This window comes from Choloepus didactylus, chromosome 16, assembly GCF_015220235.1.
Source record: "Choloepus didactylus isolate mChoDid1 chromosome 16, mChoDid1.pri, whole genome shotgun sequence".
Classification (NCBI taxonomy): Eukaryota; Metazoa; Chordata; class Mammalia; order Pilosa; family Megalonychidae; genus Choloepus; species Choloepus didactylus.
In genome coordinates this window covers 61847795-61868775 of record NC_051322.1, presented here as the reverse complement: position 1 = coordinate 61868775, position 20981 = coordinate 61847795, and positions in this window count along the sequence as shown.

Sequence of the window (20981 nt, the reverse complement as noted above, 5' to 3'; positions counted from 1 at the left end):
ATTTTCTCTAGTACATATAAATAGACCATGTGTTAGGTTGCAGAACAAAATTATTGAAGTCATACAATGTCCCTTACCTTACCACAATGGAGTGTCATTAAAAATCAATGACAGACAAGCCCTTTATTTTGGGGCTTCCCCTTATGAAACTTATTCTTGTAAAGGAGAAGCTAAGCTTATGTTAATTATGCCTGAGACACCCCCAGAGAACTTTTTCAGTTGCTCTGATGTGGCCTTGTTCTCTCTCAGTCAACTCTGTGAATAAACTCACCAACCTCCCCCTATGTGGGACATGACTCCCAGGGGTGTAAGTCTCCCTGGAAACAAGGGACGTGACCTCAGGGATGAGCCTGGCTCTGGCATTGTGGGATTGAGAATGCCATCTTGACCAAAAAGGGAAAAGAAATATAACAAAATACAGTTTCAGTGGCTGAGAGATCTCAGAGTTGAGTGGTCAATCTGGAGGTTATTCTAATGCATTCTATAGATATTCCTCTTTAGTTTCTAGTGTACTGGAATAGCTAGAAGGAAATACTTGGATTTGTTGAATGGTAATCCAGTAGGCTTGATTCTTGTTGATAATTGAATAACTATATAGCTTTTATCATGTGACCATGTGATAGTGAAAACTTGGTGACTGACACTCCCTTTAACCAGCGTATGAACAGATGAGTTATAAAATGATGACAAAAAATATAAATAATGGGGGATAAGGGGTATGGGATGGTTTAGGTGTTCTTTTTTGTTTCTTTTTATTTAATATTTTTAAATATTTTTTCTTTATTTTGGAGTAATGAAAATGCTCAAAAATTGATTGTGGTGATTGAATGCACAATTCTATTATGATACTGTATGCCATTGGTTGTATACTTTAGGTGGAATATATGGTGGTGTGAGTATATCTCGATAAATTTGCATTTAAAAAATGAATGACAGAGAGAACTTGAAAATTCACAAATATGTGGAAATTGAACAGCATACTCTGAAACAATTGGGTCAGTGAAGATATCTAAAGGGAAATTAGAAAATATGTTGAGGCAAATAAAACAAATTCACAACATACTAAAAGTTATGGGAAGCAGCAAATGCTGGGCTGAAAGGGAAATTTATAGTTTTAAATGCTTGCATTAGAAAATAAGAGACATTTCAAATCAGTGACCTACCATCACAACTGGAGGATCCAGAAAAAGAAAAGCAAACTGAACTCAAAGCAAATGGAAGGAAGGAAATAACAAAAATAAGTGCAGAGATAAATGAAATAGAGAAAAAAATCATGAGAAAATTAACAAAACCAGTTGTTGATTCTCTGAAAAGATCAATAAAGTTGTCACACCTTTAGCTAGAATGAGGAAGAAAATGAGACAGGGCACAAATAAACAAAATTACAAATGTAAGGGGAGATATTACCACTGACCCCAAGGAAATAAAGATTATAAAGCAAAAATACATTCTAAGGCAGGGCAAGATGGCAGCATAGGGAGATGTGGAATTTAGTTAGTCTTTAGGAACAACTAGTATATAGCCAGGAACAACTAGTAAATAGTCTGGACCAACTATTGGGGGACATCTATGACTGAACAAATATCATACAACAGTTTGGAATGGGTGGTATGACTGAGATCTTAGCATAAGAACTGTAAGTAAAGCTCCCCAAACTGTGGAGCTGGCACTCCTCCCCCAGTGGCACAGCAGGCTAAGTTGGAAGACATCCCTGTGAGAAAAAGAAGCAGTCTACTTGGAAGGAAAGGTAGCTTAACCAAGCTACAATTGTGGTTTTAATTAACGAATTTGGACTACTGAATACAAACTATAAGCACAGATAATCCCAGAGCAAGCAGGAAAGGGACCTGGATGGTTCTCCCAGCAGAGAGGAGGTGGGGCTGACAGAAAAGAAAAGACACAAATAAACAAAAACAGAGGCTTTTGAATTGGCTGAGCTCAGAATACTGGAAAAGGGCTATGTTACAGTTTCTAATGCTGCTGGGATGCAAAATACCAGAAATGGATTGACTTTTATAAAGGGGGTTTATTTGGTTACACAGTTACAGTCTTAAGGCCATAAAGTTTCCAAAGTAACACATCAGCAATTGGGTACCTTCACTGGAGGATGGCCAACAGTATCTTGAAAACCTCTGTTAGCTGGGAAGGGATGTAGATGTCTGCTCCAAATTCTGGTTTCAAAATGGCTTTCTCCCAGGATGTTCCTCTCTAAGCCACAGCTCCTCCTCAAAATGTCACTTTCAATTGCTCTTGGGGCACCTGTCCTCTCTTAGCTTCTCTGGAGAAAGAGTCTTCTTTCAGTGGCCATTTTCAAACTGTCTCTCATCTGCAGCTCCTCTCTCAGCTCCTGTGCATTCTTCAAAAGTGTTCCTCTTGGCTGTGGCACGCTCACTCCTTCTGTCTGAGCTTATATAGTGGTCCAGTAAACTAATCAAGGCCCACGCTGAATGGCTGGGCCACACCTCCATGGAAATTATCCAATGAAAGATCTTGCCCACAGTTGAGTCACCACATCTCCATGGAAACATCCAATCAAGAGTCTCCAACCCAGTCAACACCAATACATTTCCTGCCCACACAAGACTGCATCAAAGATAATGGTGATTTGGGGGACATAATACATCCAAACCAGCGCAGGCTTTGTCCCAAGAAAAGGGGTATGTAGAACTGGGCACCAACTCTGGTTCTTGACTGGTAACTGGGGAGCTGGGGAATGCCTCTGAAAAGGGAATTCCTGTCTTTTTTCCTTTGTTTTTCTCTCTCATTTTAAGGATTTCATTAGAGAAAGCCTCAGGAATTTTCAGTTGTCGGTGCTGACCTAGGCAAAGGTAGAATTAACATAGAGAGTCAAAGGAAGAAGTGTAGGAGATAAATCCCTAAAGGACTTATTTTCCCTTAAGGGGGAGGCAGAACCCAGTTTAAGTGGCTGCCCTCCCTCAGAACCTAGGACCTGGGGAAAAAGAAACAGAAACAGCTTAGTCTTAGCTTCTGACATTTTCAGTCCCTGGCAGGGACAGGGTCTGCTGAGAATTAAAGACAACACACTTCTTTATGCTGGTGGGGAGATGTGGGCTGACAAGCGCCACTTGCTGGGCAGGATAGCAAAGCACAGCATCTAGAGGCCTCACAGGAAAGTCTGACAATGTTCTGGGTTTCATCCTCTTGGAAACCTGATACTGATTACACCTTCTTCCTGAGACCTGGGTCCGTCTGGTCTGGGAAAATCTGATTGAGGTAATCAAGGAGAACAGATGGCCAAACAACAAAAAATTACAAATCAACCTAGAAAAAACAAAGATATGGCCCAGTCAAAGGAACAGACTTACAGTTCAAATCAGATATGGAAGTTGAAACAACTAATTAAAGATCTTCAAACAAATGTGTTAGATTGATTCAAAAATCAAATCAACGAGTTGAGGGAAGATATGGCAAAAGAGATGAAGGATATAAAGAAGACATTGGGCAAACATAAGGAAGAACTTGAAAATTTGAAAAAACAATTGGCAGAACTTAACAGGAATGAAAGACACAATAGAAGAGATGAAAAACACAATGCAGAAATACAACAGCAGATTTGAGGAAGCAGAAGAAAGGATTCAGGAACTAGAGAACAGAATAGCTGAAATCCTACCCAAAAAGGAGCAGATATGGAAAAGAATGGAAAAATATGAACAACATGAAGTGCATGAATATACGTGTATATTCTGGGTGTCCCAGAAGGAGAAGAGAAGGGAAAAGGGACAGAAAAAATAATGGAGGAAATAATCACTGAAAATTTCCCATCTCTTATGAAAGACATAAAATGGCAGATCCAAGAAGCACAGTGTACCCCAAACAGAATATATCTGAATAGATCTACTCCAAGGCACATAAGAATCATTATGAAATATCAAAGACAGAGAGAGAATTCTGAAAGCAGCAAGAGTAAAGCAATCCATCACATATAAAGGAAGCTCAATAAGACTATGTGCGGATTGCTCAGTAGAAACCATGGAGACGAGAAGGCAGTGATATGATATATTTAAGATACTGAAAGAGAAAAACTGCCAACCAAGAATTCTATATCTGGCCAAACTGTCCTTCCAAATGAGGGAGAGTGTGCTGGTTTGAATGTATTATGTCCCCCAAAATGCCATGTTCTTTGATGCAGTCTTGTGGGGGCAGACTGAGAGATTGAGGTATGGAGTCAAGAGGTCTTGGCTAGAGAGAGCAGAGCGGCCCATTCATGTGGAAAGGGTGAGTTTGCCCCAGAGGCAGAGCACAGGACTTCTGCCTCGATACTCAGGAAGAGTTCTGCCACCCCAGGCCCCAGAGAGGGTAGAGCACATTTCCCGGGGATTTGGGAGAACCTGGCTGCCAACCCACTGTCCAGGGAGGGGAAAGCCTTTGCCCAGAGATGCAGAGTCTGGGTGGCACCCTGATGTTTGAGGAGGGTGGGGCTGAGAAGAAGGTGGTCTCTTCAGTGTGTGGATATGTTGGAGCACTCACTCCAGCATTTGGAGAGAAAAGGATTGCTGCAAAGGCCCTTGGAAGGGATTGGACTGCTGCTCTCTCAAGCCCCAAGGATAAAACAACATTCTAAAAATGACTCTCAGACTTTGAAATCTAATGAAGTTTGCCCTAAGGGTTTTAGGAATTGTTTTGGTCCTTAAACCCTGTTTTCCTTACTGTTTCTCCTTATGGCAATGGGAATGTTTATCCTGTGATTGTTCCTCCTTTGCATATTGGAAGCAGATAACTTGTAAGTTTCACATGTCTACAGCCAGAGGGGAATTTTGCTTTAGGACAAGACCACACATGTGACTGATTTTGATGGGATTTTGTACTTACCTATAGTTACTGAAATGATTTAAGTATTTGTGATATTGTGATGGGATAAATGTATTTTATATATGGAAAGATAATGTCATTTTGGGATTCAAGGGGTAGAATGTGCTGGTTTGGATGTATTTTGTCCCGCAGAATGCCATGTTCTTTGATGAAGTCTTGTGGGAACAGATGTATTAGTGTTGATTAGGTTGGAACTTACTGATTGAGTGTTTCCATGGAGATGTGACCCAGTCAACTGTGGGCTAGACTTTGGATAATTTCCATGGAGGTGTTAGCATGCGCATTTGAGGTGGGTCTTAATTAACTGGAGCCATATAAATGAGCTGACAGACAGAGGGAACGCAGAGCAGCTAAGAGTGATATTTTGGAGAGCAACTGAGAGTGACATTTTGAAGAGAAGCTGCAGCTAAGAGAGGACAAAACACCCCAAGAGCAACATTTGGTGAACGCCATTTTGAAATGCAACCTGGGAGCAAATGGATGCCAGCCATGTGCCTTCCAAGCTAATAGAGGTTTTCTGGATGCCAGTGCCTTTCTTCATTGAAGGTACCCTGTTGATGCCTTACCTTGGACACTTTATGGCCTTAAGACTGTAACTTTGTAACCAAATAAACCCCCTTTATAAAAGCCAATCCATTTCTGGTGTTTTGCATTCTGGCAGCATTAACAAACTGAAACAGAGAGTTTAAAGTATTTTCAGGGAAACAGACACTGAGAGAGTTTGTGAACAAGAGACCTGCTGTATAAGAAATACTAAAGGGAGCCCTATGGGCAGATAGGAAAAGACAGGAGAGAGAGGATTGGAGAAGAGAGTAGAAATGAAGACTTATCAGTAAGAGATAAAAGAGAGAGAGAGAAAAAATAAGATACGATGTATAAAATCCAAAAGACAAAATGGTTGATAGTAGACATTACATGGATTGAAATTAACTAGAAACAAAAGAATAGATAGTCTGTGGACTCACTATTGTGAACTAACATTGATGAGTGAAATTTGAGAGTTAAAGTTGAGAACACAGTTTGTCAGGAGATAGAAAGAAGTTAGAAAATGGGCATTTGATGCTGAAGGAATACATAATGTTAAACAGGATTGATTGTATAGATCCAGAAATGGATTCATAATACTGTGTGATAGGAGCAGAATATTGTAAGTATTCTGAACAAAGATGAATGTGAGTATAGTTGAAAGTGGAAGATTAGGGACATGTATGACCCCAGAAGGAAGGATAGAAGATAAAGAGTGGTATTGTATAACTTAACAAAATGTGAAGTGGTCAGTGATGGTGATTAAATTGTTCAAATGTAAGAATGTTTTTACGTGAGGGAGAACAAATGAATGTCAACATTGCAAGGTGTTGAAAATTGGATGGTATGGGGGAAAATACAATTAATGCAAACTAGAGTCTATAGTTATCAGTAACATTGTAAGATGTTTCCTTTAATTGTAACAAGAGCAATATACCAAAGCTAAATGTCTGTAAGAGGAGGATATAGGAAAGTGGTATGGGATTCTTGGTGGTGGTGGTGTTGTCTGATGTTTTCATTGTATTGTATTTTATTTTTATTTTTCTTATGTCTTTTATATTTTTATTCTTCATTTTTTTTCTCCTTTGCCTCTTTCTTTGTGGAAGAAATGGAAATGTCTTCATATAGATTATGGTGGTGAATGCATAATTTTGTGATTATACTGGGAATCATTGATTGATTACTTAGAGTGGGTATGATATGTGAATAAAACTGTATAAAAAATAAACAGAGGGATACAAGTGCTGAAGAAAATGTTCAGAGAGGGATGTACCTATTCACATTGGTAGAGAAGTAGAATGGGGCAGGCCATATGGAGGGCAGTGTGATGATTCTCCACAGGAAGCTAGCTATTTGGTTGCCATATGGTCCTGCAATCCCATTATTGGATATATACTTGGAAGAACTTAGAGCAGGGACATGAGTGGATATTGTACACTGGTGTTGATGGTGGCAGTATTCACAATTCGCAATGGATGGAGGTGACCTAAAGGTACATTGGCTGATAAATGGAATGGTGAACTATAGTGTATACATACAATGGAGTACTGAGCAGAGGTAAGAAAAAATTAAGTTGTGAGTTATACAAATAGGTAATGGATGTTGAGGATAGTATGTTGTGTGAAATAAGCCAGAATAAAAAAGATAAACATTATAACATCTCACTAATATGGGCTTACTCTCATGTGCAAACTCTGAAAATTGAATCTGAGAGCATAGGTTATCAGGGGAAGGCTTTTGGTAAAGACTCCTAGATTATGAGCTCTTACAGCAGTCACTTCTATTTATGCGTTGTAATGGTTATTTCTAAATTCTGAGATGATGAGCCATTTGTGTATAACCTGGTCAGTCCTTGGAACTTTGGGTGTCTGTGTGCACCTGAGACTCAGAGCCAGAGTTCGGCGGCTATGAATATCAGCATTAACCCATATAGCAAATGTTCAAGAAGCTGTAAAAGAGATCAGACTTTAATTAGAGATATGAACAAATGGACTTGGTTAGGACTAAGGTAAACCAGAGTAAAGGGAAAAGGGGGATATGGACTATGTTTTAAAACTTCGACTTCTGTGTGAGACCAAAGAAAGAGATGTTTGTTTGGTGGAAAATCGATATTTTCTGTAGCATGCTATATAATGTAACTTACATGGTCAGTTTACTCAAACACCATAATTACATGGAAGCTTGAATAGGGGGTGAGATCTGGTAGGTTTGTACAAGTTAGCATGAAACCCTGATACATCCCAGAGTATTTTGGACAGAGAATAAAAAGTATTTGCAAAGCCCCTTGAGGAACCAGGGAAAAATTGGAAATATTAATATTGTAGTTTGCCAGTGCTGCCAGAATGCAAAACACCAGAAATGGATTGGCTCTTATAAAGGGGGTTTCTTTGGTTACACAGTTACAGTCTTAAGGCCATAAAATCTCCAAGATAACACACCAACAATCAGATACCTTTATTGGAGGATGGCGAATGGTGTCTGGAAAACCTCTGTTAGCTGGGAAGGCATGCGGCTGGCTTCTGCTCCAAAGTTCTGATTGCAAAATGTCTTTCTCCCAGAACATTCCTCTCTAGGCCACAGCTCCTCTTCAGAATATCACTCTCAGTTGCTCTTGGGGTGTTTCTCCTCTCTTAGCAACTCTGGAGCAAGAGTCTGCTTTCAATAGCCATCTTCAAACTGTGTCTCATCTGCAGCTCCTCTCTCAGCTCCTGGGCATTCTTCAAAGTGTCCCTCTTGGCCGTAGCAAACTAGCTCCTTCTGCCTGAATTATATAGTGCTCCAGTAAACTCATCAAAGCCCATGATGAATGGGCGGGGCCACACCTCCATGGAAATTATCCAGTGAAGGATCTCACCCACAGTTGAGTGATCACATCTCCATGGAAACATCCAATCAAAAGTCTCCAACCCAAACAACACTAATATGTTTCCTGCCCACAAAAGACTGCATCAAACATAATGGCATTTTGGGGGACATAATACATCCAAACCAGCACAATTAAACTTCCTGACCTGGGAATTTCTGATATTCTTGCAAGCATTGGGGACTACCATTATAATAGGCCAATTTGTTGATCTTGGGGCTGGCCCTTATGAAGCTTGTTACTGCAAATAAGAGGCTAAGCCTACTTATAATTGTGCCTAAGTGTCAACCTAGATAACCTCTTTTTTTGCTCAGATGTGGCCTCTCTCTCTAGGCCAACACTGCAGGTAAACTCACTGCACCCCAATGTGGGCCATGACTCCTAGGGGGTGTAAATCTTCCTGGAAACATGGGATATGACCCCCAGGGATGAGCCTTGACCTGGAATCATGGGATTGAGAAAGTCTTCTTGATGAAAAGGGGGAAGAGAAATGAAACAAAATAAATTTTCAGTGCCTGAGAGATTTCAGATGGAGTTGAGAGGTCATTCTGGAGGTCATTCTTATGCATTATATAGATACCCTTTTTCAGTTTTTAGTGTAGTAGAATATGTAGAAGGAAATACCTGAAACTGTTGAACTGCAATCCAGTATCCTTGATTCTTGAAGACAATCATCTAACTATATGGCTTATACGGCATGACTGAATGACTGTGAAAACCTTGTTCTCCACACTCCCTTTATCTGATTTATGGACAGATGAGTAGAAAAAAGGTGGACAAAAAGTTAATGAATAATGGGGGGGGGGGAGGAGTATGAGACATTTCAGGTGTTCTTTTTTACTTTTATTTTTATTTTTATTTTCATTTTTATTTCTTGGAGTAATGAAAATGTTCAAAAAATTGTGGTGATGAATACACAATTATATGATGATACTATGAAAAACTGATTGTACATTTTGATTGTTTAATGGTATGTGAATGTATGTCAATATAATTGCAGAAAAACAAACAAAAAAGATTATAAAGGTATACTATGAACAGATATATGCCAAAAATTTAGATAACCTAGATAAAATGGACAAATTCTTAGAAACATGCCAATTGCCTATACTGATGCAAGAAGAAACAGAAGATCCTGACGGAACAAAAATATTTTAAAAGATTCAGGCAGGTCATCCAAAACCTCCTGACAAAGAAAAATGCAGTACCAGATATCCTCACTTGTCAATTTTACCAAATATTCCAAGAATAATTAACTCCAATCCTGCTCAGACTCCTCCCAAAAATTGAGGAGGGAATCCTTCCTAACTCATGCAATGAGGCCAACATCAACTGCATACAAAAGCCAGATTAAGATACTACAAGAAAAGAAAATCAGAGGCTAATATCCTTTATGAATATAAAGGCAAAAATCCTCAACAAAATATGAGCAGACTGACTCCAACAGCACATTAAAAGAATTATACTCCATAGTCAACTGGGATTCATCCCAGGTATGCAAGGGTGATTCATAATAAAAAAATCAATTAATGTAATAATTACATTAAAAGAATAAGGGAAAAAGTCCACATGTTCATCTCACATGATGCAGAAAAGGCATTTGACAAAATCCAGGAAATTTGTTGATAAAAACACTTAGAAAACTAGGAATAGAAGGAACCTTCCTCAACATGATAAAGGGCATATATGAAATACCCACAGCTAACATCCTACTTAATTTTGAAATATTGGAAGCTTTCCCTCTAAGATCAGGAAAAAGAGAAGGATACCCATAGTCAAAATTGTTCAACTTTGTACTGAAAGTCAAGCCAGAGCAATTAGGCAAGAAAAAGTAATAAAAGGCATCCAAATAAGAAAGGAAGAAGTAAAACTTCCCAGTTTGCAGCTGATATAATCCTATATATAGGAAATTCTGAAAAATACATGACAAAGCTACTAGAACTAATAAATTAATCCAGCAAAGTGGTGTAAAAGGTTAACATGCAAAAATCAGTAGTGTCTCTATACACTAGAAGTGAACAATCAGAAGAAGAAATCAAGAAAAAAAATCCATTTACAATAGAAACCATAAGAATCAAATGTCTAGTAATAAATTTAACTATGAGTATAGTGGAATTTTACCTGGAAAACTGTAGAACATTGCTGTAAGCAATCACAGTTGACATAAATAAATGGAAGAACATGAACTGATCATGAATGGATGGCTATGTATTGTTAAGCAGTTTGCATATTCAACACAATCCCAATCAAAATTTCAACAGCCTTCTTTGCAGAAATGGAAAAACCCATCAAATGGATGGAAGGGTAAAGTGCCCCAAATAGCTAAACCATCTTGGAAAAGAAGAAAGAAGTTGGAGGACTCATACTTCCTAATTTTGAAACATATTACAAAGATACATTATTCAAAACAGGATGGTACTAGTAAGAGGACAGACATATAGCTTAATGGCCAATTAATTTTTGACAAGGATGCCAAGTCCATTTGATGGAGAAAGAATAGTCTACTCAACAAATGGTGCAGGAATAACTGCATGTCTGTATGCAAAAGAATGAAGGTGGATCCCCTACCTGACATCATATACAAACATTAACTCAAAATACATCAAAGACCCAACTAGAGGAACAAAAATGCAAAGCACCTAGAAGAAAACATATGGAAGCATCTTCAGGTCCTCGTGTTAGGCTTCACCAAAAGCATGAGCAACAAAAGAAAAAATAAATAGGACTTCATCAAAATTAAAGACTTTTAAGCATCAAAAGAACCTATAGAATGGAAGATATTTGGAAACTGCATATCCAGTAAGGGTTTAATATCCCAAAGATATAAAGAACAAACAAAACAAAACAAAAAAACACACACATGAAAAGACGTTCTATAGAAATAGCCATAGCCATTAGGGAAAGACAAATCAAAACCACCAGATTCCATTTTACACCCTCCCAAATGGCTACTATTAAAAATTAAAAGGAAAATGACAAGTGTTGGAAGGGACGTGGAGAAATACAAACACTCATTCACTGTTGGTGCGAAGGTAAAATGGGTGCAGCCACTGTGGAAAAGTTTGGCAGTTCTTTAGAAAGCGAAGCATGGAATTATGATATGATCTGTCAATTTCATTTCCAGGCATATACCCAAAAGAATTGAAAGCAGGGATTGGAAGAGAAATTTGTAAACTGATGTTCATAGCAATATTATTCACAGTTGCTAAAAGTTGGAAGCAACCCAAGTGTCCATCAATGGATGAATGGATCAACCAAATGTGATATATACAATGAAATATTATTCAGCTATAAAAAGGAATGAAGTTCTTTTACTTTTGATAACATGGATGAACCCTGAAGACATTATATTGGGTGAAATAAGCCAGATACAAAAGGATAAATATTATATGATCTCACTGACATGAAATAATTAGAATAAGAAAATTCTTATAGACAGAAACTAGAATATAGGTTACCAGGGGCTGGTGTGTTGGTAGGGAATGGGGAGTTAATACTTAATTGATACAGAGTTTCTGGCTGACAAGATGGAAAATTTTGGTAATGGATGAGGGTGATGGTAGCACAAAATTGTGAATGTAATTAACACCATTGAATTCTATTTTTGAATGTGGTGAAATTGGGGAATTTTGGGTTATAATATATATTACTAGAATAAAAATTATAAAAACAGAAAACATAGGACTGTATAATACAAAAGGGAACCATAATGTAAACTATGGACTATAGTTACTAGTATAACTATGATAACATTATTTCATCAGTTGTAACAAAGGTACCACATTAATGCAGAGTTAATAATAAGGAAAACTGTATTTGTGTATGTTTGGGGGATATATGGGAACTCTGTATTTTCCACATGATTTTCTGTAAACTTACAACTTTTCTAATTTAAAAAAATAGAAGAAAAAAGTGACTGAACATGATGACTGATTTGGTAAAGGATGAGGTTTGAGACTGCAAGCAAGGCTACAAATTCAATGAATTCACTCAACTAGAGGGAAATATAGGAAAACTGCAGTAAACCATTTCCTACTCTTAATAAGGTTTTCAAATGTAACCATAAGAGTAACATCATGGGAGTTAATTATGGTAATTAACATCTCTTTAGCCCTTTCCTGTTTCTTTTACTTTAGGTTTCTTTACCGCTTGCTTCTTAGGAAAACAAATGGGGATTGGTGATATCTACTAAGATTAACATTGTTCTCTCCTTAAACTGAACATTGTATTAGCATGTCTGTTCCAGCTAGTAAAACAAGGCAGCTAGACAAACAAATGATTCTTAATGTTGTTGTTCAAAGGGCATACAGTCTGGTCTTAAAAAAAGTCATTAATTATCCATTCTGGAGACAGCCCTGACATTGACCTCAAATAAACTGCTCATATTCCAATTAATACGCAAAATGGTTTTCTGACATTTGGTGAAAGCTGTATTTAAGTTGGCTACTTCTTGCTACAACTCAGGTTGGGAACTGCAAGATCTCATAGACATGTGGTGAAGATGCACATGGGGCTTTAAGTGGCTGTCATTTTATTTCTCAGAATTCATTTAAAAATTCATCAGATGCCATCAGTTATCTTGCTGGGACTATAAGTGGAGAATTAATTTTTAAAATGCATGTCTAAGTCGTTATGGGCCATTTTTACAAGTGCACCATAAGATTACTCATTTGAGTATAGAATTGTGAAATAAGCCACGATGCTTTTTCAGAAATTCAGCAACCTTTGGTGTTTTGTTGAAATGCCTTTGTGAGCAACAATTTTGATATATTGCTCATTTGTATAACTGATGGCATTTTAAATAAAAGGGAAGTAATCCTGTATAAACCCCTTAGAAAGTAAATTCATAATAAAATATAGACTACTGTGAGCATAATGATCAGTTTTGAAAAGATTTTTTTGTATTTTGAAAGTTTCACTTTTGAAAAAAAATCACTGTTTTACTAATAATTTAAACAATGAAACATTTCAATTGCAAAATGCCTGAAAATAATTCTCAAAATTTTCAATGATTAATAATAAAATTTTCTTTTCATTGCTCTTCCTTATTAAATTTTGATGTATTAAAATATCCATACCTTACCAGTGATCCACTTGTAAAATGAATGTTAACCTTTTATTCATATAAAATCCACAAAAACTATATGTGGTCTAAATGTTAGGTCTTAGATACAATGTACCTAATATAATAATGGCAAACCTTTGTAGTATATTTACTGTTTCGGGTATTTTATATTTATGAAGTCTGGTGCTTTGCTTTACTTTCTGTACACCTGAACTTTCACTTGGTTTCTATTTCATTCATCTCGAAGAACATGTGTTAGTATTCTTGTAGAACATGTTTTCTCAGATTTTGTCTTTTTTTTTATTTAAAGAATATTTTTGTGGAATATAGAGGTTGAATATTGATAGTTTTTCTCCCATTTCTAATAAGAAGTCAGACATCATTCTTCACATTGATTCCCTTTGTAACATACCTTCCCAGCTGCTTTTAAGATTCAGTCTTTTTTATTTTCAAAAATTTGATTATGATAGACTTAGGAGTAGTTTTCTTTGTGTTTATCTTGCTTGGGAATTGCTGAGCTTGTTTTATGAGTGGGGTTGCTGTCCTTTATCAAATTCGGACCATTCTGAATATCACCTCTTCAAATATTTCTTCATTCACATTCCATTTCTCCTCTCCTTTTAGTCCTTCAATTAAAGAACATTTGATATTGTCCAACAGATCTTTGATGTTTTTTATTTTTTTTTTCTGTCCTTTTCCCTCTCTTTGGTTCAACTTGTGTAATTTCTATTGACCTTTCTCCACATTCATTGATTATTTCCTCTGTTGTGTCCCGTAAAATGTTAAGCTCATCAAACTAATTTTTTATTCGTGATATCATACTTTTCATTTCTAGCATTTCCATTTGGTTCTTCTCATAGCTTTTATTTTTCTGCTGAAATTCCTCACTGTTCACATGTGCTGTCCATCTTTTCTATGAGGTGAGTTAATATATTTATCATAGGTATCGTGAAGTTCCTGTGTCATAATCACAAAATCCGGGACATCTCTAGATCTATTACTATTGACTATTTTCTCTCTATTTCTTGCATCTTTGTGTGTCTGATAAGTTTTTACTGTATTACAGATATTGTCAGCAAAAATAAAGATAAAAAACAGTAGAGACTGGCGGAAATATTTGTTTCCCCATAAGGAGATCACCCCTTTTGTGTCAATCCATTTATATAGGGGAACTGAGTCAGTATACTCTGTAGGTAAGCTGTGTCTGGGTTTAGCAGATTTCACCATATTAATTTCACCTCTAGCTTCATATGTTTGGAAGGTGGGATCAGGATTCCCTCAGCTGGGATTTAAATCTGACCACTGTAGGGACTCCAGTCATCCCCTTATGTTTTATAGGCTGCACACCTGTTTTCTGAGACACAGAAAATTTCGCTCTGCTTTATAGCAGGATGCTAGATTTTTAGATTTCTGGAATATTCTCTTTGCTCTTTAGTTCTGCCCCTTGTTTTCTATACTCTGTAACTATCTATTCTCCTTCCCCATCCTCAGCCTTAATATGGCTCTTGCAATTCAAATTGAAGGCCTGCAGGCCCTGGGGCATTTCTCTCAGGCTTCCTCCCTGACTTCCAGTCTGTAACTGTTTTTCTCAAGTGAAAAGTTTGGAATGCTTCAGACGAATTTCCCTTAGCTATTCTGCGCTGCTTCCAGCCTTTCTCATGCTACCACCGTGAAGACGCATGGCATCCAATTGGAGAGTGAGTGAGGATTTATTCCATGGCTGGGGCTGCTTGGAATTTAAACCCATTAGGCCAGTCCACATAGAGCCATTAAAAGTACTTTTAAAGTTTGGCAATGTTCTAGTTTGCTAATGCTGCCAGAATGCAAAACACCAGAAATGGATCAGCTTTTATAAAAGGGGGTTTATTTGGTTACACAGTTACAGTCTTAAGGCCATAGAGTGTCTGAGATAAGTCATCAACAATCAGGTACCTTCACTGGAGGATGGCCAATGGTGTCCAGAAAACCTCTGTTAGCTGGGAAGGCATGTAGCTGGCGTCTGCTCCAAAGTTCTGGTTTCAAAATGCTTCTCCCAGGATGTTCCTCTCTAGGCTTCAGCTTCTCTCCAAAATGTCACTCTCAGTTGCTCTTGGGGCATTTTTCCTCTTAGCTTCTCCAGAGCATAAGTCTGCTTTCAAAGGCCGTCTCCAAAATGTCTCTGTAAACTGCAGTTCCTCTCTCAGCTCCTGTGCATTCTTCAAAGTGTCCCGCTTGGCTGTAGCTCCTCTTCAAAATGTCACTCACAGCTGCATTGAGTTCCCTCTGCCCGTCAACTCATTTATATGACTCCACTGATCAAGGTCCACCCTAAATGGGTGGGGCCATGCCTCCATGGAAATATCCAATCAGAGTCATCACCCACAGCTGGGTGGGGCACATCTCCAAAGAAACACTCAAAGAAATCTGGTCAAAACTGGTAACGTCTGCCCACACAAGATTACATCAAAGATAGTGGCATTTGGGGGACACAATACATTCAAACTGGCACAGGCGGGTTTCTCCTTACCTTGGGGCTGGTAGATTCCTCCTAATGAAGGGAGCTGTGTTTCTTCTTTCCTAGGAAAGGATCATCACTCTCTGCACTTTAGTTTATCGTTCTTTGCATCCTTAGCTCTAATTTATTTTCAATTATGATTTTGTGGCATATTCAACTTTACCCATTGCTGTTGTGGGAGTGACCATCACTTGTGACTTTCTGCATCCTAACCAGCAGGACCTGTCTGTCTGGTTATTTTTGATTGAATATCAGGTACTATAAAATAAAGTTTGTAGTTTATTTGAGGTTTTGTGTAATACATGACTTGATTTTCTATATTTATGGACTCTCTAGTGTCTCTAGGTCAGGGTCAGCATAATTGCATTGTTTTTTGGTTCTCTGTTTTTTCTTTTGGAGATGAAACAAGTGTTTTCCTCTTTTCTGACTAAAATCCTGTATATGTATTGCAATGTTTGATGTAATATATAGTAAACCCAGACAATTGTCCCTTAAGCTGTTCTGTGACAATAATATCATGGGTAAAATATTTAGAATACTAGATATTCTGCTCCCCCTCTGCAGAGTTCTAGTGCACTTTAGCATATAAAAGTCTCTGAGAAATTCTGTGTCAAGTAATTCAGTGTAAATTTTTTCTAATCTTCTTCCACTATAGGGACATTTTGTCCCCCAAATACCTACCTATGTTGATAGTTTAAGTTCTTAAACATACGCTGAAAAACAAACAGGTGAGGTCCAACTTTTTTTAGTAAAATGCTGATCAAATACTAGAATTGGGCGTTTTTCCTTATGTTCAAGGGACTTTGAAGATCATCCCAGTACTTGAGGTTTTTACATGTGTGTAATTACCAGATTTAAATTTTTTCTACTTTACAGTTCAATGCTGTATTCTAAAAACCACAAAACAAGTCAAAGTGTTTAGATTTTTAGATTTGGGCAATATTAGATTAACTAATCTTTGTAATACAGGTCCACATCTTTTTTGAATCTTGAGTTTCACTGTATATAAAATATTCCTAGCAAAGGAGAGGCTAGGCCTGCTTATAATTGTGCCTAAGTGTTTCCTTGAATGCCTCTTCGTTGCTCAGATGTGGTCCTCTCTCTCTAGCTAAGCCAACTTGGCAGATGAAATCACTGCCCTCCCCCCATGTGGGATCTGTCACACAGGGGTGTAAATACCCCTGGCAACATGGAATATGACTCCCGGGGAGGAATCTGGACCCGGCATTGTGGAATGGAGAACATCTTCTTGACCAAAACAGGGATGTGAAATGAAATGAAATAAGTTTCAGTGGCTGAGAGATTCCAAAAGGAGCCGAGAGGTCACTCTGGTAGGCACTCTTACATATAGATAACCCTTTTTAGGTTCTAATGAATTGGAATAGCTAGCAGTAAATACCTGAAACTATCAAACGATTATATAAAAATGTAGCTTATGAGGGGTGACAGTGTGATTGGGAAAGCCATGTGGATCACACTCCCCTTTGTCCAGTGTATGGATGGATGAGGAGAAAAACTGAGGCAAAAAAAAGCACCCAGTGTTCTTTTTTCCTTTAATTGTTCTTTTTCACTTTAATTTTTATTCTTGTTACTTTTGTTGTGTGTGGTAATGAAAATGTTCAAAAATTAATTTTGGTGATGGATGCACAACTATATGGTGGTACTGTGAACAATTGATTGTACGCTTTGTATGACTGCATGATATGTGAATATATCTCAAAATTGAATTATTAAAAAAATTCCTAAATATACTGTATTTTCTCCCAGTTTTAGAGGCATGAAATGATTATGAATGGGAAACCAAGGAGGCATGTATTGTACTTTCCAGAGTTACTTCTGTACTAATTTTACTTTTCTGTCTGGTTACCTTCTTGAAAATGCTATAATTACGACAAATTTTGAGGAAGAAATAGAAAAAAGTGACTTCTCAATCATGCAAAACTTCCCCCAATTCTTGGGCAGGTTGTTAGCAATTATTAGAAAGGTAAAGAACCTTGGAATATTTGGTTAGACAATAGAGAAGCATAAATGCTTCTGTTTGTTGAAGATAAAAGAAATTTCAATAGACCTTAACTACTCTTTCCAAGATAGCAAAGGATCTCGTAAGACAATAGTTGTCAACCTTGTTTGCACCTTAATACTCACCTCTGTGGAATGCTGGCTTTCATATTCAACAAGTCCCTTTGGTGTTCTATCACACATCCAGGATTAACAAACAGAAGGGACTTTTAAAGCTACCATCTTTTCTCTCTGATTTTCCAGCAGCCATTGGCAACTTTGTCTTACAATGTTTTTATGAAACCTTATGTTTCTTGAATTTTCATAGTAAAATTGCTGTTTATGATGAAGGTAAATTGTTCTAAAGAAATGACAGCCAATTTTTAGTAATTCAGTGAATTTGTTAGCCCTTGCTCTCAGTGCTTCTCTTTGCCTTGTCTTCTACAAATTCTTGTGAGCTCTATCTTTGTCCCCTCTCTTCCAATCGAAGAGACTATCCTGAATAAAACAAGAAGTGTATGTATCAGGAGCTTCAGTAGCACCCTTTGAGGATGAGTGGAAGTAAGAGTTGCTGCAAATGGGTCAGGTATGACAAAGATGAGCTTAAGGTGTTTGAATAGATTCTGAGTCTCAAGATTCTCACATTCAAAATCCTTTCAAGCTCAAAAACTCAAGTCAACAGGTCTGCATAAAGCTGCATTTACCATAACAAGCATTCTAATTCCTCACTTAATAATAGACCATTGACTTGAATTCCAGCCTTCAAAATGGGAACTCATTCCTCCTGCCAAGAACTTGATCACTCACTGAGGGAAAAAGACTGAATTCTGCTCAGGATGCTAGTGTCCTACTGTCACTGTGCAATGTGCCTGTGAAATCAGGGTGCTTGACTGCCAGCCTGCCTTCTAGAATTAGCGCTGCCTTTGGACTTCTTCTCTTGGGGGGATCTAATATGTCTACTGGGCAACACTTTCTTAAACCATGTCTGAACTTGCCCTGTTTTTGGATTACCATGATCTGTCCGTGCATCTCAAACTTTAGTATGCAGCCAAATCACCTGGGGGTTAACGTTTGTTAAAATGCAGAATGTGATTCAGTAAGGCCTGGGGTGGAACCTGAGACTATGTGTGTCTAACCTTCACTCAGTAAATAACCACACCCCTTGTCCATGGATCAGTCTAGTGATAGTAACACATTCAATTGACTGTTTGCCCTCCCCAGCCTAATATCCAGCACCCATCTCAGATGCCTCCTCCCTCCTAACCCCTGGAAATGTGGAGCTGAGGACCTGGCCTTATGATAATGACAGATCCTAGGTATTAATGAGTGCAGTTCTTTACCTCAGTGTTCCTAGATGCCTACCACACTGGTAGGTATTGGCATTACTATAATTATTTTCATTTGACCGAAGAAACATTTCTGCAGGATAGGAATAATAAAATGAAAGTAAGTCGCCTCATTTATCCCTTTCTCCCTGCCAACAGCTACCCTAAACTGCCAGATTCACAGGCAGAAGGCTGCTACCTATGATGGGATGAGGGGCCAGGAACTGAAAGTTCCCTCTTCATGTCCCGCTGCTCCTTCATTTGTGAAAATACAGCCAGGCATTTCTATATCTAAGCACATCGCAGCACCTCCCACTAGAGAAAGCAATTGTCACTTTCTCATAAGAGAAACTCTTGCTATTCTCTTTGCAACATAAAAGAAACTCTTTACACCTCTCCCTGTGGTGGCAAAAAGGTGCCATATTGGATAGATTCACTGCTCTGTGGGGCCGCAGGTTCAGGAATCCTTGAGCCCTTTATGCCATCACAGCCCCCAAAATCTGGAGTTGAGGAGCATCATGCTCCCCTGCTTTCCAGAGAGTGGTTACTTAAGAGTCTCAAAAATTGTAAAAAGAAAGTTGGACAATTTGTGTTGTTTTTCCAAGGCTTTCTTTTTTTCTATTGGAAGGAAAAGCACCAGACACTAGTGGATTCAGGAAATACTGGAGAGCAGCAAGCCATGCAATGTTCTCGGCTGCTTTTCCTTCTGTGTTGCATGTTCCTTTTTTCTCCACAGCTGTGAGAGCCATGCCATTTGAAATAAAGGCTTAGCTGAAAACTAATTCCATCTGAAGATGGAGGATTAGTGTCTATGTTTGAGCAAAGCCCCTGAGGCCACTAAGAATTTGCCCAGTTAACAGCTCTGACTTTACGAGGAATGTGATGATACCCACAGAACCTAAAACTACATTTATAGCCTTAGAAACAATCCTGCACAGAAAAATAATAATTCTACTTTTTCTCATGTTCTGCTAAAAAACAAATATATATGCTATTAACAGTTTCAGTAACCTTGACTGAATTCTTCCTTCTGAAATGAATCTTACTGCTCAGATTATTTTCAATGATACTTGATATGAAAACTTCTTGTTCTAATTGCTTTCTGCAAACATATATATTCATGTGTAACTATGTTTCTACATTCTTTGATATTTCAGATATTCTAGAACTTCATATACTTCCTAGTCATCCTGGAATATACTAATACACACTGACTAATAACATTTCTCTTCTGTCCAATAGCTGTTCTTTATCTCCTGTGCATGTATTTGGAGTTAGACAGTCGATGTCTGACAGAGCCTAGCCTTATCATACATTGATGAATCTAAATTATTTAGTTCATATAAATCAGTTATTCATTAAGCACTTTTTGTTTGATTTTTATGCCAGTCACTGTGCTAAGAAATAGGGGTGAAGAGGGGCACAAAATAAAAAATAATTTCATTCCTAATGCTTATGAGGTCACAATCTATGGCTGAAATTAACAGCACACTACAGCTTAGTATGAAGTTTAAATCTTTGACATTTCTTGACTATTCTTGTTTATTCTTCCAGCACCAATTTTCCTATTGATATCACTTTTTCTCATTTCACCAAATTTTAAATACATAATTAAATAGTTTTAAAAATTTTCTTTAGTAACAATAATGAGATCTCATGCTCCAGTATCTGCTACAATTTCATCATTTCATGACATATGCATATTTACACATCTTTCAATATAAAAAACTACTGTTATCTCAAGAGAGTATATATAATTGTATTGTGCAAATATTTTATCTTACTTCTACTTGACATTTGGAGTTAATCTGTATCTGACAAGAATTTTCAACTTTTCATTTAATTATGCATGTTTATATATAACTGCATCAACAATTATAG